At 40.7% G+C, this 24,046-nt stretch overlaps 1 protein-coding gene across 2 annotated transcripts in view; it reads left to right on the top strand.

Annotated features, from left to right (window-relative positions):
- The first annotated feature begins 874 nt into the window (after nucleotides 1-874).
- The window catches only part of sstr1b (somatostatin receptor 1b), a 39,001-nt gene continuing 15,829 nt past the window's right edge, over nucleotides 875-24,046 (top strand). The window contains exon 1 of one of the 2 annotated variants that reach the window (XM_031290855.2): nucleotides 875-1,213. The gene's annotated coding sequence lies outside the window, so the exon portion shown is untranslated. The remainder of the gene's footprint in view (nucleotides 1,214-24,046) is intronic. The other variant, XM_031290864.2, reaches the window with a different exon arrangement.

Here is a 24,046-nt window from a genome sequence, read left to right on the forward strand (position 1 = left end):
GTTTACTTCCTGCACATATCAGAATGACAGGATTGTAATTGTTTTTTTCTTTTCAGTAGCTTAGCTTTAATTGATGTGTCTTTGCAAATGTTCTGTGGTTAATTTGCACTCCTTTTTTAATTGTTTCCACGTTATTACGGTAATAAGAAATTCTAGTATCCAAATCTTCTTCCATCTGTCTAAAATTGCCACTCTGCATTCTTATTCATCTTCCGTCTGTCTTTTTTTTCTCCTCTAAATCATGGCAACATCCCGTTTTCAGCCAATCAAACTTTCATAATTTTCCTTTTTCATCTCGCCTTGAAATGTATTTTTCAGGGAAATGAGTGGGTTGTGTGTCCCTCAGAGAATGCATCAGGCCGAGGTGGAGATAATACTGGAAACAGTGGAGAGATAGGAGGTAAAGGCAACAGTGTGTGTGTGTGTGTGTGTGTGTGTGTGTGTGTGTGTGTGTGTGTGTGTGTGTGTGTGTGTGTGAGAGAGAGAGAGAGAGAGAGAGAGAGAGAGAGAGAGAGAGAGAGAGAGAGAGAGCGAGCATGTCAGTGCGCAACCAAAACAAATGTATAGGAGGTAAAGGTGACAGTGTGTTTGTGTGTGTGCGTGTGTGCATGTGTGCGTGCGTGCGTGTGTGAGCGAGAGAGAGAGCATGTCAGTGTGAAACCAAAACAAATGTCTTACAGCACGAAGGGGGAGAGAGAGAGAGAGAGAGAGAGAGAGAGAGAGAGAGAGAGAGACAGAGAGACAGAGAGAGAGCGAGAGGGAGAGAGAGAGAGAGAGAGAGAGAGAGAGAGAGAGAGAGAGAGAGAGAGAGAGAGAGAGAGAGAGAGAGAGAGAGAGAGAGAGAGAGTGTGAAATAGAGAGAGAGAGAGAGAGTGTGAAAGAGAGAGAGAGAGAGAGTGGGCAGAGAATGTGTAGAGAGGCAAAGGAGAACGTAGTAGCATTAAGCAGCTCAGAGATCAGTGGATGCTGACAGATGCACAGCTGCTGACGGGAAGAGGGGAAACAGAAAGGACAAGATTCTCACACTCCAGAAGAGAGAGAGAGAGAGAGAGCGAGAGAGAGAGAGGAGGAGAGCAGATATACTGTCCATGTTCATTCTCATCATCCCGGGGATTAGGATTGGAGGACAGCAGCCTTTCAGCAGCCACAGACGGACGGTAAGTTACCAACACACACCTGCACGAATCAAAGTTAATCATCAGATTCAGTGAAGGTCAATGCAACCAATACGGTGTTTATGAACAGGTCCAGTTGGAATTTTGTCTTTTTTCCTCTCAATTTTCTATGATACTATTTGAATAGAATGATCAGTGCCAATTAATGTTTTTGGAGATTGTCAATATTACCTGCAAATGCCAGCTCAAACTAATATTCAAAATGAAGATTCAAATTCAAAATGTCTTTTGTATGGGCATTTCATCGCTGATTTCATCAGTGACAAGCTCATACCAGTCTACTGTGCCTTGGTAACTGCTGTCAGAATGCGACTATAATTTGGTCAGTGGAAGTCATTAATTAGACCTGCCCAATGTAAGACTGGAGTGTTCTTTGAAGGACAGCAAATAACAGTTACTGTCTAAAGTGATTAAGTTATTAATCATGTTTATAGTAGAACATAGGTTTCAGGAGTGGAGGGTGACAACATGTACTTAAAAATGTGTATGTGTATATACTAGTGCAGTGCCCATTCAAAGCGTGCCTGATCTCCGGTATTGCTGCTTACTGCGGTCTCGAGAACCGGCCGCTCATCCAAACGAGACATTGTACTTCCTTGGGTCCTGTCATATTTGCGTCCGCTAAGAGAATACTAGATCAGTTGTTCTCAGCCTAGGGGTCGGGACCCCCCAAAGGGGGTTGCGGGATAATTTCTGGGGGTCGCCAGATGGTTTGGGTTAAAATAAATGAAATAACATATTCTAGACTGGGGAATGGCTTTTACATTACGGTGTAAGTTAGGTACATTCCATGTGTTGTATTCAGAGCTTGATTTGTAAAGCAGGAGGTCCTGGAACACATAAAAGTGGTCTAAAGGCGGGTCAGGGGGAGAGACAAAGTCACAAATGCATCAAAAGTCCACAGAGCCTGGAGCACATTGGACAAGGCTAGGTGCTAGCTGCTAAAAGTCAACTGGCATTACAGCAAAGCATTATTTGTTTACATGTATTGATCAGAGCGTTATAGCGAAAAATCCCTGAAAATCAGCAGGGGGCGGCGTGTAGAAACAGCAGTTTGTCAGTCTGTCGAACAGACAGATGGACAGACAGACAGACAGATGGATGGATAGACGGACAGACAGAGACTCCTTCCATTTTAGCTGCATTTAAAACAATTTGAATGTATACATGTTACAAATGCAGGGCATATCTATATCTTTATACTGTATGTATATAGATGAATCAATCTCGTAAATAACACTTCCATAATAATGGTAGTAAATACAAAATGAAATACAAATTAAATGCAAACCTCTGTATTGTTAATGCACTAACACCTCTTAACACCATGTTTACTTTCCTTGGTAGAGACTTGACACTTTTCCATGAAAGAATATATTTAGTACATACACACCGAGTTGCCAGTTTAGCAGTCTAATACAACAGTCCTGCAATCAATCCTTTATACATGTAGAATGCTCAGTTTGTCGTACTGTTAAACCGTATTACATTATACATAGAGGTGTTTGTTATTTAGCCTACCCACATTGATTTATGGGCTGGACAAAATAGTGGAAACTGGATTTATTGCAGGACTGTTGTATTACTCATGTAGCTGTATTACTACACATGTGTAGTGTCTTCTCCTCAGGCTGCATACTGCAACCTCCACCAAAAAGGTAGGCACACTGTATGTAGCTTGAGAGATGGAACCCAGGGCAAAAAAAGAATCCAAGCACTTGCTTCACCTCTTGCTGTTGTACCTTTGTACCTTTGATTTTACTGACAATTATCACAACTGAAGCAATTGTTGTGAGATGTTCATTTGACATATAATCAAACTAGCTGATAAGAATAACAGAAAAATAAACCCATTGTGTCAAGCAAAAATGCCAACCATCCCCCACTTCCAGCTTCTCTTTAGTGATGATTTGCTACAAGAAATATGACCTTGGACTCTCTGAACTTGCAATGGACATTTTCACTATTTTATTGCCCAAATGAATGATCAGTTAATCAAGAACATAATTGTCAGATTAAATAAAAATGAAAACAACTGACTCTAAATCAAACATATATAATGGAATATGAAATAGTCATTTAGCAATTTCGATCACAACTAAATCTCAGCAAAGCTGTCGTGTCATACCAATGAAAATGCTATATCATAAAATGAATTATCTTGTGATCGTTGTCCGTCTTTCCTACCAGGCATATCAAAACCAGACAATTGCTTTGAGAGGTGTGGTAGAAATGCATTACAACAGCATCATGTAGAATGTCCAGCAGTAGCTGTAATCATCCTAAGCATCAACACTGTGTCATTTTCAGCGTAGGCAGAGAATCTGAGCGGGTCAGATGTCATGCTCATCTTCTCCTCAGCTCTGCGATTGTTAGAGATACAGTAGCTAGAATGCAGACTTCTCTCAGTCAGTTGTAAGGATGTAACAATGCCTCCTGAATCTGTCAAAAATCGATTTTAATTTGCAAAGATTACAACCGATTGACAAAAAATAAATCGCGATGCAATTTTTTAAACAGCCCAGGGCGTGACGCTAGCTAACATTACACAGCAGGTTACGTTAGCATACCTTTAGCTAGTAACGTTAACTGGCTTAAACATGGTTAAACGTGCTGACAGTTAAACGGTGTAAAGTGTGACTGTATTTCACTGGAAAGCATTACACCGGGATGTACAACAGTCTGCAGCTAAAGACACAGAGGACTCGCTGCACTTTGAGAAAGCATGACGGGACTTAGTGTTGCGTTTGGGTCCGGCTCCGTAAGCATGTGTTACGTTCAATGTTATTGTAAAATACCCTTCTGCCTTCTAATGTTTCTTCTTTTTGTCGTTTAACAGCAAACGACTGGTAAAAGTAAAGTTGTTCTTAAAAGTTATTCGTATCGAACTGGAGTTGAGTGTATTGTTACATCCCTAGTTAGTAGGCTACTGTGCGTCAGCACTAACATGCTGCTTACTGACTGCAGTTGGTTCAGGTCAGCAAGACTCAACAGCATGCATGTCAATTAGCTTATCGATCAGCTGATCACTTGTATTGACTGACTAGAGTGGCCAAGCATATTCCATGTGCTAGGTCTTGTGTAGCCTGTTTCTGCGATTCAGGGCTGTAGCCCGGATTTTACAAGTCCTGAGGTAGGAACATCAAATAAAGAAACACTAAAGCCCCATTTACACAGGAACAGTATTACTAGGGGACTAGTCTCGCATTGCCAGACCTACCTCCACAGCGCTATGGAGTAAGGTCTGGCTAAACCACAGATACGCTCTGGGTTGTTTGCATTTCTTTAAACCAATCACAATCGCCTTGGGTAGCGCTAAGCTTCGGACGCAGCGACAGTGGCTCTGTAAAATGGTTTCAGGAAGGAACTTGATTTGGTGGAACATTTGTACCCCGCCGTGTTTACAGCAATCCCCGCCAATTGGTAGTGATGTCCAAATGAGGCTTCGTGAAGCATGTTCTGTATTTTCTGAGCCCAATGGATGGTGCTCTCTGTTCAACAAAGGGTTGAGAGCACACTGAATTGCCATTCTTTGTGCCTTTTTTCCTTAAACCAAGAGCGCCATCTAGTTGGGTCAACGAGTACAACTAATGGTTCATGAAGCTTAATTTGAACATCCCCAATCAGTCCCAAAACGTCCCAGTTAGATAGTAAATGTCGTAAACATATTCTTTGTAAATCTTTACAATCATTCCCTGAAAGAACCAAGCAGGCCTTCTTCAAAACTCGCAATATTCAGCATGTAGCTTGCTAGCTCGAAGGTTGTTGTTGTTTCCCAAAGTGAAGGGAGTTTGAGAACAGCAACACACAGAGAGTGGAAGGATGTCAGGCTTTATCTTGAAAATGTACTTCCGTTGATCCAGACTACTAGGGGACTTACGTACTTAGTATTACTAGGAGTGATTTAAAAAGTATGCTGTGTTCTGATAAAATGCAATTCATAAATGCTTTTGTAATGGTAGTTGTTACTCAGTGCATTACATAACATGTATTCTGTATGTGTGCTATGGAGGACATCTGTTCAAGATCATATATGTTTGTGAGACGGAGGCCCCAATGTTTTTGACCTATGACCTAGGGAGAGATGGCATAGCCCTGCTTCTCATGGTCTGGGAAAAACAAAGTTGTTATGATGTGATTTCCTGAACATCTGGAAATCATTTAGATGTTGGACTCTGTGTGCCCAAGCAATATATATATCTATGTGTATCTTTACTGGGAGAGAGAGAGAAACGATGGCAACATGTTTTAACACCATGTAACACCCAGTGCACTGATGAAACTGTACCTAATAGAAGATCTGGAGCTGTAGTGGCAAAATCGAAACTCATATTAAAGCTATAGTGCGTAGTGCGTAACACAGGACTTTCACCCAGGAGACCGGGGTTCATGTTCCATTCTTGTCCCGCGTGTCACTGAAACGTACATTTTATAACCCCACCCACGATATTTTCCTAAACCTAACTGTTCCGTTCTTGTGCCGCATGTCAGCTAAACGTACGTCCCGACTCAAAAAGTGACGCCAACAGTCTCGACCCAGAGCGTCAAAAAGTGACGCCCATAAGTGAAGCCCATAGTCCAGACCCAGAGCTTCAAAAAATTACGCCAAGAGTCTCGACCCAGAGCGTCAAAAAGTGACGCCAAAGGTCCCGACCAAGCGCGTCTAAATATGACACTATGGGAGTGAGAATGTGTTGCATCTTTCGAAAGGTCCCTCTTCTGATTGATTTGAGCTCGTTCTTTCTGCAAATAGGTCTTCATGGTGGGTAGTGACGAGCCTCCTGAATTTGCACCCAAATTGCTGTCGGAACTTTACTTTATAATTGCCAACAGAGCCTCCATTATTCTCGAACGGGAAAGGGGCAGAAAAAAGGTGTGGAAAGAACTATAAAACTTGCAACAACAAAAATACAACCTCAAATTACTGATATGCCAGTTTTCATTATCCCATTACCTCTGTGTATGGCAAAATATGGCATTTAATTTAATTTAATTAGTTTGTCAATTTTCATCACATCCCCATGATCAAGGCCGGCCTGCCGACAATGTAAATGGTGCGACTGCTTTGGGGGGCCAGGCCCCTGAGGGCTCGGACAGGCTTAGGTGTGCCAATGTTTCAGTTGGTTCGTGGCAATTTGATTAAATTCAGATTTCTTTGTCAAAATGCAAATAAATTAGACGATGAAGAATACTAAGCTTACTAAGTGCACTTACTAAAACCAAATTAGAACTTGGATGGACTATGGATCATTATTTCAGACAGGTGTATTGTTTGGTTCATTGTTTGGTTTCTGAGGCTCTGAGAAAAACATAAAGAAGCTGCCATGCTGTAGTCTGCTGTGTGCACTGTAATCGATGGGTACTTGTGGGGAATTTTATAGGTTTAATTTATAGAATTGTGTTTTGTTTATTTTTCATTTACTCTGCAGCATTAACCTACTTCTCATCCTCACAGTACAGGTTTTCTTTCTCTCTCTGGGAAATAGTTATTGGGAAAAACTATACAAATACAGCTCATTCAGTTTGACTGAGGACCTATGTATATTGGAATAATTCAAAGCATTCTCATGAACGGGATCGTGTAATATTGTATGAAAAGTTATGCACAACAAGATATCCTACGAATTTATGGCGCACGTCGGCTGCTCATGTGACAACCGGTCGCGTGAGTTTAGCCGTCTTTACAGTTAAATTTAAACGACAAAAGGTGACTGTGAGCCGGGTACAGTGCACCGTGAGGTTACGGTCGTTTCAGCGGCCGTTGAAGTTAGGTTTAGCTGACAAAAAGTGACCATCCTGTGGCGACGACAGTTAAGTTTAGACACTAAAATAACTACTTAAGATTAGATAGAAGACTGTGGTTTGTATTACATGGGATTTCCCACTTTCTGATCAATATATCCCTGCCTCTGCTGAATTATTTTTATCCCCGGTGGGGATGCTACTTCACCAACAGACCATATATTACATAGCCAAAATAGAAGTATTTTAAACTACGTAACTTAAAGCACTGTAACGTGAACAGTCTATAGTGTGATAAAATCAGAGTTGCTCGTTGTATTTAGCCGCTCAACGCATTCTCATGAACATTCTCTATGATATTGTACAAAAATGTATGCACACCAAAATGTATGATATCCTACTAAATTAGCAGACTGCCGGCTGGTCACGTGACACCGGGTGGTCCGTGACGTCGGCTGGCTATGAGCTCATGAGCTGTTTAAGCCGCTACAGAGCTTTGTGACGCTGGCTACAGACCTCCGTTGTATCAGCGGTAGTTGGTGGTTCAGTTTTCCAAAAATAGGTGACTTGGAGCCGGGTACAGAGCACTGTGACCTGCCAGTAGTTTCGGCGGACATTACGGTTAAATTTAGTCCACAAAATATGAACGTTTTGCCGTGACGAAAGTTAAGATTAGGCTCCAAAACGACTAGTTAAGATTAGGAAAAAGACCATGGTTTTTGATTAAAACACTCCTAGGGAACACTTATTTTCTGGGTGAAAGGCTTTAGTTTTCCCCGGGAAGCAAACTCCACTCTCTGGCTTGAAAGTCCTGTATGTTTTGCTTTTTGTAGCTTTTTGAACGAATGGTTCATGAGAACAGGCTGGGCTGCTCCAGGACGCAGGCTACCAGTGGCAGTTGTTTAGCCTCCAATAGGTGACTGTGAGCTGGCTACAGCCACTGCCAGATGGTAGTGGAGTTTAGCCATAAAAAGTGAGCGTCATGTGGCGATGACAGTTACGTTTTGGCACCAAAATGACTTGTTAAGTTTATTAATAATAATAATAATAATAATAATAACTTTTATTTATATAGCAGCTTTCATGAAACCCAAGGACACTTTACAGAATTATAGTGGCTATACTAAGGGAGGTTGTAGGCTGTGGTAAACAAGTGGTGTTTCAGGAGTTTTTTATAAATGTCCAGAGATGTAGCATTTCAGATATCTGCAGGGAGGGTGTTCCAGAGGGATGGGGCTGCAACACTAAGGTAGAGTCTGGTGTGGGGAATGGAGAGTAGGCCAGACTCTGAGGACCGCAGGTTTCAGAGTGGGGTGTATGGATGGAGGAGGTCGGAGAGGTACTGTGGGGCCAGGGCATGGAGGGATTTGTAGGTGAGAAGGAGGATTTTATATTTGATGCAGGACTTGTTTGGGAGCCAGGATGAGAGTTGGGGCGATGTGCTGCCAAGTTAAGGAAAAAGATGAGACACTACCGAGGAACGAACGAGCGTTTCCTGGGTGAAAGTATTTTGTTTGTGAAGTGAACTCCGCTCTCCGGCTTGAAAGCGCACCATTAAAAGGTACCCTACAGGTTGTCTCATTGGAACTACAGCCGCGCGAGCTGTTGTTCCAATGAGACAACCTGTAGGGGGAATGAAGAGGGAAAAGTTACATAGTATACCTTTAAATACATGGAATACATACGAATTACAGTTAATTACTTTTTGTAGCTATATGTACGAATGGTTCATGAGAACAGCCTGAATAATTTAAATATGAAGTATCTTACATCAGCAGTTGTTAGGGGGAGGGAGTGTACGGAAGTTAATCTGTGACAAAACTATTGAGAAAGCACTAAACACATCTGGATTTCAATTGAAATGTCCAGATTTGAGAGGTCTGTGTGTGCAGAACAGGTTTTGCATCAGTGTAATCAATATTTTAAAACTATAAATTGTCAGATTTGAGTGAGCAGTAGGATTTCCTTTGCTTAGTTTTTTCAGACTTGTGATTGGATAATGTTGTTAATGAAAACACTGATGAAATATATATATATATATATATATATATATATATATATATATATATATATATATATATATATATATATATATATATATATATATGTTTTTTTTATATTTAGGCTACATTATTTTTGTATATCTCTTCTACAGAACTTGATTTAGCTGCTTGAGTTTTTGGGACTAAAGGCGCAATTTGCATTTCAGTCACGCCGCGTCTCTGCCTGTTATGTCAGCTAACGTTGCCAGTTGTTGGATGGATGTTCATAATGTTCCAAAACATAATCAAACAGGAAAACTGTGTGGGGTAATGTTTGCTTCCTCTCAAAAATCAACGAACTGCTCACGCTCTCCAAACATGGATTGCAGCCTAATTATGGCTTCAATCTGCTTCGTGCTCACACAGTAGTTTTCAGTAGTGGAATGTAATTAAGTACATTTATTCAAGTACTGTACTTAAGTACAAATTTGAGGTACTTGTACTTTACTTGAGTCTTTTCTTTTCATGCCACTTTCTACTTCTACTCCGCTACATTTCAGAGACAAATATTGTATTTTTTACTCAACTACATTCATCTGTTACAGCTTTAGTTACAAGTAACTTAACAAATTAAGACTTTTGCACAGAAAAAGCATGTAGTTTATAAAATCTGATTAGACTAACCAACAATGTACAGGCCTACAAGTCCAGCTGAAATGATTAGACCATTAAACACAACTGTTTGGATCCGTTACACTTTCTACAATGTGAGTATTTTTCTGCATTGAGTACTTCTACTTTTAATCCTTTCAGTTCATTTTACTGATGATACTTACATACTTTGACTTAACATTTACTTGTAACTGAGTATTTTTACACAGTGTGGTATTAGTACTTTTAATTAAGTAAAAGATCTAAATACTTCTTGGTTCTTACTGGTAGTTTTGTCATCAATTAAACTCGGCAATGGTGTCCCTCACTCAGGCTTCACACTCATATATATACTCTGCTCAGAAATTCACAAGCCTACATCTTTGTGTCACCAGCCAGTGGTTTAAGGGAGTTATGAGGGGCCCCACTGCACACTATTATGAGGGGCCCTTTTATGTTTGAAAGACATGACTGCTCGCTTGGCTTACAGATTTTCGGTCTTGACAAATTCTGCGCCTAAACTACCTATCGTATATTGTATCATCTCGTCACATTATCAAATAGAGACTTGACATTGGACATCAACATGCATATTAACCAGCAATCATCGTGGCATATCTGTATATGACTCCCGCACACTGTCTAACTTGCAAGAAAACATGTAATAACTGGCAACGTTTTGTATGTGTAAGGTACCAGCAAGATTTGCGAACATGTCTATCTATGAATGCATTTAATTTTTGCAATCATTATACAGAACTCTACATCTATCTATTATATATTTCTCTGGGATGAAATATTATTGTTACTATAGAAAGTGTTATATATGTATATATATATATTTTTTTTTTAAGAAACTTTTTTGGGCATTTTTAGGCCTTTATTTGAACGGACAGCTGAAGAAATGAAAGGGGAGAGAGAGAGAGGGGGAATGACATGCAGCAAAGGGCCGCAGGTCGGAGTTGAACTTGGGCCCGCTGCGTCGAGGAGTAAACCTCTATATATGGGCGCCCGCTCTACCAACTGCGCTATCCTGGCGCCTGAGAGCGTTGTTTTTAAGTTTGAGCTATCTATAGTTATGGAAATGTGAAAAATGTTATCATTTTGCCTTATTTCATGTGAAGATTGGTGATTGGTGCAGATAAACAGTCACCTCCTATAGAAGATGGCTTTTCTGTATGTAATACCATTTGCCTGATGATGGTCTAGTACCGAAACGTTGCAAGCTATTAAATTTATTCTTGCAAGTTAGACAGCGTGTGTGAGTTTCTTCCCTCTAACCCAACTTTTGACCTACTAGCCCCTCTCCGAGGCACCTGTTATATAGTGTGAAGTATTTTTCTGTTCTGATATCTGTATATGACAAAAATATATCAAATTAAGACAATAAGAAATAATTCATCCATGTAAATAGTTTTTATATAGTTCATATGGAATAAGCATATTTTGATATAGATTTCTAGTGGCGGATTCAGTGGCAATCTGAATCGCTCGCAAGGGCCCATTCTGCGCCCAACATTGTTGGCGGGGCTGCACTGTCTACGCTGGTATTGTTTTTTTTTTTTTATTGTCTTTTTTTTTATATATATATGTGTGTGTGTGTGTGTGTGTGTGTGTGTGTGTATGTGTCATCATGGAAAAATGTGGTCTTGGAGACACCTACTGTACATATACGTGAGCATTTTAGGTGTCACAGATTTAGGAGACGCGGACCCAAAACTTTACAGGTGTGTAGTTGAGATCATAATGAAGGCCAAGGTCGAAGATGGGTGTGGTCTGAGCAAAGAGGGGGGGGGGGGGGGTATAAAGTAGAGTATGGGCCATTGACCCCACTACTTTAAGCCCCTGGCTCAATGTGGCGTTGCAGGTGTGATCCCATCGTTACATTGCCTAAAACTTTTTTCAAAGGGCTTCCATCCCTTTGGAAGACTGTTGTTTTTCAGGAAATAGGTCGAGCAGGGGAGGAGGAACATGTTTGGTGAATAGTGGTGTTGACTGATTGGGTGAATGGTATCTGTGTATAAAGCTAAACAGTGTGGTTCCGGAAGTAAAAATCCCATTGATTTTCTCCATAAGGATTTTGATTATTAGCCATATTGTCTTAACCATCCAAGGTAGACTGAAAACGAGCTACGAGATTGTGAAACGAAGGTTTATGTTCCTGTAGAAGACACAGGTCTGTGTGAAATCAACCTTGTATTGAACAAAAACATGTTTTATTTGCAATCTTATGGAGAAATACTGCACTACACCACAATCCTAAGCGTAAGAGCAACATCTCTGATTGGTCCAACTTGCTGTTACCATCTACCATTTGTGAATGCCGAGCACCTTACATGTTTAGGGTTAATCAATGCTATATTTAAACTGGCAAAGCCCTGCGAAAGCTAGATGATGCAACAAATTAAAACAAAATTGTCTTCCAATGGAATATAAAAGCATGGAATTATTATTTTAATGCATGATAAATGTGTTTCTTACTAGAAATTGCATCACTCAATATAATTTATGCTTAACCTCCTAAGATATATTATCCGGTGTAAGTCATAAATAACAGACTGATGGTGTTATTTTAAGGCTTCTCTGTGTTATTTGTGAAAAGTGTGGCAGTGCTTAATTATACAGTTCTGTCGTTTTAAGTGTATCCAGATAAAATCCAGATGAGATTTAAGACATTTTCATTTACAATAATGTACAGGATGTTTTTTTTTTACACCTATAGTTTGTTTTCTCTGGTCTGAATCGGTTCATGAGTTTGTAAACTTGGTTTCGTTTCGTTTCACACATCACACAAACTAAAATGCATTTCTACAAACCACGCAAGAATGTTCACTCCGCTTATTGGTCAGATGTGTCTGGGGCGGGATCAAGAAAGTAACTACAGGAAGAAGGTCCTGTGTTCTGGAATAGTGCATATTTCATATTCCTCCCAATGAGAGGCAAGTGGGCAGGAAGGAGGCGCGAGAAGCGGGCGCAATCCCTTGAAATTGTCTCGTTTGTGCTCATCCCATGCCCGCCTGCTGCAAGAGTTGAATTGTGTGGTACTTTTTCCTACGAGAGCGGCGCGCAGTGCAAATCAATGAACATGATTGACTGATTCTTGCTGTTTGTTTTTTAAACCGTTATCAGGACAAAGACAGTGGGGCTTTTGCTTGTCAGACAGCACAAGACTGGAGCTGTGTTCGAAACCGTTCCCTCATTCACTCACTCATTATTCCCTATATAGTGTTTATTAACTAGTGAACTATACGACCAAACGAGATTTCGGACACTACACTGAAAACACATCCTTGCGTGACTTACGTCAGTAAATGCGCCTGTTGTTTGTGTGATTGAGGCGGGTGCACCCAGCCTCATGTAAACAAACCCAAACTAAAATACTTTAATACGTCCCTGAAACAAACCGAGCACTCTGGAGAATAATAAAAGGTTGTATATTGGTTGCATGTTACATTTCCACTGATTAGAAACGTAAGCCCGCTCCATTTATCCTTTTTAGTTTTCGCGGGTTCTTCCGCTTCTTCTGCTTCTTCTTGTCCTCGGGGAAAACACGGCCGCATTGCATTGTGGTTTACAGTAGTAAAATGTAGGGTACATCGTATGTACACTCAAATTAGCAGTGCATTGTGGGTATTCATTAGTGGACTATATAGTGAATGAAATTAACCGCGGAGAATTCGTACACCACTACAAAATGGCGAACACACTATATAGTGCACTATTTCCCTGATAGGGAACGATTTCGAACACAGTTTGGATGTATCAGTTAGTGTCAAGTTTGAACTTAAATGAGCCTATAGATTTACGGCTATGCTAATTTAGCTAACTTTAGCTATAAAAAACAACAGTCTGTGGTTAGGAAAGATATAGTCTTTATCGACGACGTTTCATTTCCGTGATTGTTCAGGTGCCGCCGGGAATTCCGCCGGATGTCTGTTACCTTCTGCTTTCTTTGTGTTGGCATTCTAAACTACAGTGGTATTAATGGTGACTAACTGCGGTCCGGTAAATCCAGACAGCAAACTAGACTATCTGTCCAATCTGAGTTTTCTGTTGCATGACAAAAACAACTTTTGAAAGTACACACGTTCCACCAAAACAAGTTCCTTCCCGAGGCTATTTTGCAGCGGCACCATGGCTCCGTCCGGTACTTAGCGCCACCCACATCGATTGTGATTGGTTTAAAGAAATGCCAATAAACCAGAGCACGTTTTTCACCTATCCCAGAAAGCTGTGTGGACTAGCAAAGCAAGACTCCTCCGCAGTGCTGTGGAGGAAGGTCTGGCAATGTAAGACTAGGAAAAATTGGATTGCCACTATTTTTTGTAAATCGACCTGTAATTAGGGATATATGATACCACCGCAACTGTCATTCAGTTGATACAGTAGTGCACAGAATCCCAATGATTTCCATGCATTGATCGCCTGGCGTTTACTCACGGAGCGTTATCTGCCTGTCTGTTCACATGAGGGGCACAATGAGACCCCGCGATCCAAGCGACTACGCAGGCGAAGTGTCGCTTACCGTCTGAAAAGACCTTTTTGCATCTTCACTGACACTGCTCGCTTACCCACACAACTAATTACAGTTTTATTTTACTGTACCATGGATGAGTTAAGAGAATCAGACAGTGAGTGGATATTTCAGATCATACCTACTGCTTACTAATGTAGGTGCACAATGGGAGGAGTAAAGTGAAAGAAGGTGTTATATGAAACAATCCGACAGATGAGAGAGGCTTTCTTCAGCGTTTTCACAGAATGGAATGGAATGTATTCACAGCAGTAAGCGTCTTGGAGAGACGAATGCATTTACATCTTTTCAACAAATGACAAATGCTTCTCAAACCATAATTCCTAATACGCAGTTGTCAAGACAACTTGCAGTTGACTGACAGTCTCTAAAACGTTTTAATGATTTAGATTTCTCAGATTATATTTACTCAAATGACTTGATTATATTCATTTAGAAAGGTTGAAAGAATATGAGCCACTTAAGAGGCCCCTCTTGAGTGCCTCAGATTCCTTCAGCCGTTCTAAAGTAGGATCCCCAAAATGAATAGCACCAGAGGGACACTTTCTACAGCACTCCATGCAGACTGTATTGTGACGGGCTTAGATATATTGTCTGTCATTTTGAAGTTATATTTAGACTCAACGTGGTATAAATGCCGGTTCCAATCCCTCTCTGCACTTCGAAATTCAAAATTATTTGAAAGAGAAATTTCGAAATATATGAGAAAATTTGCGAATTCCACAAATGATCTTTATCTAAATGATTGTGGAGTTTAAATATCCTATGTTACAGAATAAACTTCAAAAATAGGAGAAAAAAAAGACTTAAAGCTATAGTGCGTAGTTTCTGTCGCCCCCACGAGGAAGTCTAAGTAATGACAACAACACTGTCGTTGCATCCACATGATACAAGCCTTCCGTGATCGCGGGCCGCCCCCACCCCTCCTCCGAGCAGTTGCTAACACAGAGGATTGAAAAAAAACATGATGAACGCTTCAGAAGGGGTAATTATCTTTACTCAAATATCTACGCGCAAAACTCGCCGGACGCCACAATCTTCTGAACATAGTCATACTGAGAAATACAGAGAGAGTTGTGTGGAGCTGATAGTCTTAATTAGCTTTGTATCAACTCATTTGGCAATGGCTTGAATTTAATGGACGTTCATTAATATGAAATAGTTGCGCACTAAAGCTTTAAACATTTCTACATTCTATTATTCCACACTTCCACAGTGTTTGCATGCATTTGTCCTGTCATTATCCACCTGCTGGTAACTCATTGCAGGTTAGAACAGCTCTGTAGCTCTGCTACATCCTGGATTGAAGTAATTTCCTATTTTAACATGGTAGTAGTTTATTTTATTTATTCCTAAGCCTAAAAGACTGACAACATATGTGTCACTTCATTCTCCATACTTCACTCCTAATCCTGATTTTCTACTGTGAAGTGTGAAGTTTTTACTATTTGGTATCATTTTCAAAAATGTAACTTGCACACAAACAGAGCTAACAGGTTCACAGGGTAATTTTAGGGCCATCGATTATGAACATGAAACTCCTCATGAACCGGTGGCATTCATCAGGCAGAAACGAACGATTCATGAAAAGTTTGCATAGTTAAAGGGTAACTTTGTTTTTATGTTTTTGTGTCTAAGTGACTGATGGAAACAACAATCTTTGAAATTGTTTCAAATATTTTTATTATGAAGCATAAGAAAAACAGTAATACAGTTGTTGTGGAACGGAAATCCTGCTTCTTTTCAAATACTGAACCAAAAGACAAACCGTACAAAGCCATAAAGGCCCAGCATTACACAAATAACACCAACAGACAAACAAAATAAAACAACAACATAGGTATACAAGTAACTGAAAACAAGAACAACAACCACACAAAAAATAAAAAATTACATTAAAAAAATAATACGTTTCTTTGCGCAGAAGAGGCCATAGGACAGGAGATGGAGCTGTGTGGTCTGTAGTTTTTGTGTGAGTGTTCTGATGCACCCAGTATAACCCAAAGTGGATCCGGTCTTATTTAAACTTTAAAAACCTGTGAATAGAAAATATTGCCACCCAGAATTCCTGTAGCTTAGGACATAGTGCATAACTATGTAGTAAATCTGCATCTGCTTGGTTACACTTTTCACAAATTGGGGACACATCTGGGAAAATTTGATGTAACTTCACCTTTGAATAATGCAACCTGTGCAACATTTTGAACTGGATCAGACAGTGTCTGGCATTAAGGGAGCACATATTAACATATTTCAGACCTTTGTCCCAGGTGTCCTCTGCTATTCCCATCCCTAATTCTTTTTCCCAGTCCTTTTTTATACCCTCCATATTCACTTGCTCATGTTCTTGTAACACATCATATATAAATGAAATTGCATGTTTTTCTACTATACAGTCTCTGAGACATTGGTCCAACTTATCAGGTGTTGCAGTCTCAAAATTGTCCAGATGAGTCTTCACAAAATGTCTGATCTGTAGGTACCTAAGGAAATCTTTCTTTGACAGTCCATATTTCTCCTGAAGCTGCTGGAAAGACGCAAACACACCCCGAATATATAAATCCCCAACAAAGCAGAGTCCAAACTCTTTCCATTGATCATAGGCTCCATCCATAATTGAAGGAATAAATGACGGATTTGCTGATACAAGCAGTGTAAAGGATAGAGCTCTAAGCTTAAAATGTTTTGCTATTTGTTTCCAGATCTGAATGGTGCTATGAATTATAATTGTAGTATGATTTTTTGAGACGAATGGGAGACATTAGGATAGCCCCAATCGAGTAGGGAAGACAATCCTCCCGTTCCATGTCCAGCCAGCTGGAGAGCGCAATAGTCTCATCCAACCAGTAGGAGGTGCAACGGACGTTTGCCGCCCAGTAATAACGCATAAAATCCGGAAGGGCCAGCCCACCACTTGTCTTACCTTGTACAGATGCCCCTTCGTGATCCTATGGGATTTATAGTTCCATATATATGGTTTTCCAAAACTCCAATTTATTCCTAAACCTGTTCAATATAGCCATAAAATTAGCTTCAAATAGTTATATTTCTTTGTGATTTCTAACCCCAAATATGTGAATTTGTCCAATTTGAATGGAACCTGTTCAAGCACAGCTGAGTCTCCGCAACGCACAGGCATCAACTCACTTTCCCCCCAGTTTATCCTATATCCCGAGAAGGAACTAATCAGTTCAATTGTCTCCAATAGAACCGGCATAGAAGTCTGTGGCCTAGTTATATACATCAAAATATCATCCGCGTAAAGCGATATTTTGTTTGAAGTGTATTCCGTGTTGTAACCATGAACCTCACCGTTTGCACGAATCGTTACAGCAAGGGGCTCTACTGCAAGTGCAAACAGCAAGGGACTGAGAGCGCACCCCTGTCTAGTGCCCCTGTGCAAATTAAATGCATCTGAAACTGTCCGATTAGTAAGGCATTAGGATTTGTGTATAGTAATTTAATCCATGCAATAAATCTTGAGCCAAATCCAAATGTTCCTAGCACAGCATAAAGGTAAGACCACTCTACACAATAAAAAGCCTTTTCGGCATCTAAACTTAAAATGAGCAAATCTTCCTTAGGGTGTCTGGGGGAGTACATAATATTGAAGAGGCACCTGAAATTATGAAACGAGTGCCTGTTTGGGATAAACCCTGTCTGATCAGGGTGCATCAATTTGGCCATGTGCGGACTGAGTCTTCTTGCTAAGAATTTAGCCAAGATTTTCTGTTCGGTGTTTAATAAAGACACTGGCCTGTATGAACTTTAAGTCTTTCCCTTTCTTTGGAATAAGCATTATGGTAGCTTCATTTAATGTTGGTGGTAGTGTGCCGCTCTCAAAGGCCTTCTTGTACATTCTATGTAAATATGGAGTTATTATGTTACTGAACTTTTTATAAAACTCATTGCATATCCTCTCCGGCCCCGGGCTCTTTTAAGGAATTGATTGTTCTTCGTATCTCCTCCCCTGTAATTTCCAGCTGTATGGCACTCTGATCCCTCTCTGACAGTGTAGGTAAATTACATTTATCTAAAAATTGTTTCATAGCCTCAGGCGCACATGCTTGGGAAATGTAAAATTTTTCGTAAAAATGACGAAATGTATTCTATTATATCCTTATGTGAAGTAAGAGGAGCACCTGATTCTGATGTTATTGTGTGGATGGTCCTATCGCCTTCCCTTTTCCGCAGCTGTCTTGCTAGTAGTTTGTGTGGTTTATCCCCAAATTCGAAATAGGTCTGCTTAATGAATGTGAAGGCTTTACACATTTTTTCATGAAGTATCCGATTGAGCTGGTATTTAAGGGCTGAGATTCTGTTATGTGTCTCCATAGATGGTTGAGTGGCGTTTTCTGCATCAAATTTTTGTATTTGCTCTTCTAACTGTGCTTGTTCTAATCTGCTGCCTTTCTTCTGTGAGGATTGAAAGGAGATAACACATCCTCTCACATACGCCTTGAAAGTCTCCCATAACAGAATTGGCGAACAACTTTATCTGAGTCTCTAAATACTCACAAAACTGTTTCCTTGTTAGGGATCGAACCTCCAGGATATATGAGTTCCCGTCCCCTCCAAGCAGCCCCAACGAAACAGAAACAAGACAGTGGTCAGAGATGATAATGTTGTGATATTTGACATTATTAACTCCAGACATCAGTTTACCATCCAACAGAAAATAATCAATTCTGGTGTATACATTGTGAACCCGAGAGTAAAATGAATACTCTCTACCTGTCACGTTTAATGTTCTCCACACATCAAATAGGTTTGTATTTTTGATAAACGTACTCAAAAAGTTAGAAGCGTTAGATGGTGCTACCCTCTGAGTTGATGATCTGTCCAAATAAGTATCCAGGACCATATTAAAATCCCCCCCAATAATCAGATTTGTAGTAGAAGTATCTGGGATCAGGCTGAAAGTTTTCCTGAAAAATTCTGAGTCATCCAAGTTTGGTCCATAGATATTCAGTAATGTAATTGGTGTGAAGTGTATCTCACCTATGACCAAAATATATCTCCCCTCTTTATCTGCAATCGTAGATTTGTGTAGAAAAGGAACATTTTTGTGAATTATTATAGCCACTCCTCTAGCCTTTGCTGAAAACTTGGAATGGTATACTTGACTTATCCACTTTGTTCTAATTTTCCCATGAGCCTCATTTTTTAGATTTGTCTCCTGTAAGAAGATCACATCCGCCTGTAATTCTCTCAGATGAGACAAGACCTTTCCCCTTTTTACTGGCTCATTAATTCCATTCACATTCCATGAGCAAAAAGTTAAATTTTCCCCCGTTCCTATGTGTCCTTCTACCTCAACAGTGGCTGCAGCCATACTGACAGATCAGTCTTTTATTGCAAATTCTGATGCAGTGACATTTATCAGTATAAAATGTAGTCTAAGTAGCACCCCTGCCCATCCCACCCTGAATAAGTCTAACAAAACAACAAAAACACTCAACTTCCTCTGAACGCTCCTATAGTCAAACTTCTGGAAGTGGGACCAGCCCTCCTTCCCAGAAGTCCAACTTCCCCACCACCTACTAGTCCACCACTTCTTAATCCCAGTCATCCTGTCCGTGTGTAGTTCCACAGATATTTAATAAACCCAAAACCATGATTACTGGTAAATATATTAATTGGGTCATTTAAGGAAACAGGTGTTAATTATTTATTAGTTGGGTCATTTAAGGGAGAAGGTCTTAGTCATATTTCAAAAAATATTATTGTTGTTATTAAGTCCTTCCCTGAGTTTCCTGCTTAAGTAACACCCTTAAATAATTTCCAACTCAGCTTGAAAGATAAGCTTATTTGCCTATCGATAACATCCAGTAAGGAAATCATAAGAGAAAAATAGTAATTATCAAGTAGTTATTAATTTCACGAGAGCCCAAATGCGTTATAAACAGTAACAGTGCACGTTAACCTTACATGTAAACAATAACCCTCTGCAAGATCCGCCTTCCATGTTCACCTGCATGAGGCTCCTGTTAGAGACCTCGTTCTCAGTTTTTCCCCGTAGGAATGAAAAGTCTACATTATCTGGGGTTCCATTATGATGAGTCTTCCTACTCATACTTCACCTGAAGGTCCGAAGTGCCGCTCGGCATACCTCCGGATCCGTGAAGAACCTCTCTGACCCGTTGTGTGACACCCGGAGTTTCGCTGGATACAAAAGTCCAAATCTGACCCCGGGTTTGTCACGTAGCATCCTCCTAGCTGGCGTGAATGCAGCTCGGCATCTTACCACTTCAAGTGGGAAGTCTCTGAAAATTTGGATCCGTTGGCCCCGGAATGTCAGATTTTTGGAGGACATCACCTTCTGAATTATGTCTTCATAAGCATAACAGTAATGTATCCTTGCAACGAGGTGTCGAGGGGGCTCGCTGTTGCCGGGTCGTCTCCAGAGGGCTCTGTGGGCTCGGTCTACCTCTGGTGCTTCTTCAAGGTGTAATACCTCCTTTAACATCTGAGCCACAAAATCCCTCGTTTTTAGGCCATGTTCATTCACCCTCTTTAATTCCAGCCATTCTCAAGTTCTGTCACTTCAAGTGGCCCTCCAGGTCAAGACATTTTTCTGAGAGTCTTCCAGCTCCTGCAGTGTGTCCGAAGTACCGTTAGCCGAGTCAGCTAGCTCTTTCAAAGTTTGGTTTTGTGAGTCCATCTGGGCTTTTAGCACCGATATCGCTTTGTCATTGTCGGCTCTTAGTGCTACTATCTCTCCTCTCAATGTAGTGATAACCTCTGAGATCTCAGCTTCAATTTTCTTACAAATCTCTGACTTGACGAGTGTTAGCTCTGAGTGGAGCGATGCTATAGCCTCCAGCACGTCGTCGTCGTCTGCTCTATGGGCGGCCCCTCCAGCATTTGCTTCTGTAGTCAACCCGAGGCTTCACTTGGGCCTGCTTCATCGTTCAAGTCCACCTTCGCATTGATCTTTTTCGGCATTTTCCACGGTCTTCTTTTCTCTCAGAGGGATTAGGTTATATTTTGATAATTTTCTCAAGTTGTCATTCGCATGGTTTTGTCGAAATTAAGTTTTAAACTTAAAATCTGCCGGAGCTACCGGTGAGTGTGTCCTACTCGCTCATCGCTCGACAGCGCCCCCACAATCTTTGAAATGTATGCAGTATTAAGTAAGATCACTGCCAAAACAAGCTGCAATGTAGCGTTAATGTTTAACGTTAATTGTGCACATTCAATTTACGTCCACTAAAAGTTCTGTTTTTGCCACTGACAGGCTCGGATTATTATTCTAAGTGTCTGACAACATTATGAAAAGGATTCCTACAGAAATAGACCTTTTTGTTAAAGTTGTTTAACATGAAACAGCCCCAAAATGGCTATTGCCAAACCCACCCGACTCCATTTAAATAAACATGAATTTTGTCATCAGAAAATGCACTTAATTTAAAGTTGTCAGAAACAAAATAAATATCAAAAGCCGTCTTGGTTCGTCTTTCCGCTGCTCCAACAATCACCACTCTGGTTTGGTTGAAATAAACCCTTAATTCACCCATTTAACATGTAATAAATATGCTGGCTCTATACACGCTAAAAGTATTGATTATTTAAATGGAGTCTGGTGAGTTTGGTTTTACACAAAAGGATCTTACTCTAAAAGGTCGACCTCTGTAGGGATCCTTTCCATAATGTTGTCAGGCACTTTGTCAGGTTTGCTGTAGTAAAACCCAAAAGCAGATCGGACCATGAGAGTGAGTCAAGCAGTTTATTTACAGACCAGAAGTGTGCAAACAGACTGAATAGAAGAGTCCAGCTGGGTTCCAGTACAGAGATGGCTGGCGGACTTGAGTGTGGGTCTTGATCCGAATGAGGGTAGATCCAGAGGGTGTGGGTAGGCGACAGGGTCTCCAGAACCGAGATTGGAGAATGCTTTGCTATGACAGAGAGATCAAGAGTCAGTTGCAGACAAAAAACACTTGCAAGAAATTGAGAGCTAAACTGGCAGAAACAGGCTGGCATCGAAAGCTATACTGGTAATGGTTTAACAGACGCAGTACTTCATAACAATCCGGCAGGGACTGGATGTCTGGCTGTTCCTTACATACTTCTTTCGACAAGCGGATGAGGTTCAGTTGTGGTGATTGGATTAGCGCCAGGTGTGTGGTAAACCCAGGCCAGGCACGCCCTCTCAGGGGAGAGATAGAGGGAGACACACTCACAGAATAGACATAACACATCAAGCATACTACTAGACAAAGACAAATAAAACAGACACAATCACTCAGTGTTACGGCCGGGGATTCATGACACACTTAGAATAATAATCTGAGCCTGTCAGTGGCAAAAACAGCATTTTTAGTGGACGGTAATTGATGATGCACATTTGCCCTATAGGATTACGTTGCAGCTTGGTTCACCACTGCCGATTACAGTGGTCTTGCTCAATACTGGACAAATTTCAAAGCTTTTTGTTCACATTTGCTCTGCAAGTCCGTCTGGCCAAGAGCCCATTCAAGCCCATTTCCAATTTTTCCAAATCGAGGCACCAATCACAGCCGTTGAGGTGGGCTTTACACGATAACATTGAAGCGTCATCTCTTTCATCGCTCTGATTGGTTTTAGGTCTAACCAGGCTAGACGCAGACAGCAATGCATAGGAAAATAGGGTCCAGATTGAAAAAAACAATAAATTAGCCATTAACAAAGTTTGGTGAAATCGACTTGAAGAACTCGTACGAACATACCTCAGATAAAAGTAAGACAAGTTTATATATAAGAATATGAAAAAGGTCCTTGCATGAGGCCCAAAGATTAAAAAAAATGCTGAAATCAGTCTGTAATGCAGTCACAATATGTTTGTGAGAGTGAAGCCATTAAATCTTACTGACCACATTCCCTATCAGATGCTCCTGAAACACCTCAGCTAAGACGTGAGTAGCTGGAAGGCAGAGCTGGAGCCTTTTCCATATTTAATCACAGGCTGCACTCCAGACTGCGAGCTGCAGATATGTCATATGAAATGAGATGAAAATAGGACCCAGCATACAGCAGCTACCACAGCGGAGAGGGAATGGAATGCAAATGAAAGAGAGAAAGAGCTTTTCAAAGCACCCTCTCCCTCACCGTTCATTTTTCCTGCACTGTGCCACCGGCTACATGATCACGTAAAATGGGGTGAACATTTTTCAAAGGGTGCCAATTTCAGCTCGGCTCTGGGGAGCAATTATCTGATGGAATGCTCCTTTAGGTTTGGCAGATGATCATTAGGGCAGCGGAGGCAGGGTTTCTGGGAGCAATTGATGTTTCAGAAAGGTAAAAAAAAAAAAATCAAATAATGTGTGAAGGTAATGGAACTACAGTAAATGTACCTTAAGACATCAAGTATTGAGAACAAATAACTCCCCTTCATTTTACAAGCAGAAACCAGAAACTTAAAGTGCTCATAGTATGCTTTTTCCCTTTCCTTTATTGTGTTATATATCTTTTTTGTGCATGTTATAGGTTTACAAAGTGAAAAAGCCCAAAGTCCACCCCAAAGGGACTTACCATCTCCAACAGAAAACACTGTTCACAAACTGCTCCAAACAGCTCTATTGTAGTCCAGCCTTTACTTCAGAGACAAACGTGGTCACTTTGGAACACACGTTATAATGCTCGCCTAGCTGCTAGCATGGCACGCCCTCCTACTCTGCTTCTGACTGGCTAGTAGTCCTTACCTAGCTACTGTCACTGCACGCCCTCATACTCTGCTTCTGACTGGCTAGTAGTCCTTACCTAGGTACTGAGCATGTGCGACTCCCAACAAAGATGGAACAGAAGTGAGATGTCTCACTCTGTAGCTAAAACAGAGAGCTCAACACACAGGGTGAAAAGAGGAGCTGCAAACTATGTAAACATATTCTGATATAACCTCTAAATACAATTATGAACCTGAAAATGAGCATTATATGAGCACAAACACTTTGTGTGTGTGTGATGGCAAAAGTGTAGCAACCAAA

This window comes from Sander lucioperca, chromosome 17 (genome assembly GCF_008315115.2).
Source record: "Sander lucioperca isolate FBNREF2018 chromosome 17, SLUC_FBN_1.2, whole genome shotgun sequence".
NCBI lineage: Eukaryota > Metazoa > Chordata > Actinopteri > Perciformes > Percidae > Sander > Sander lucioperca.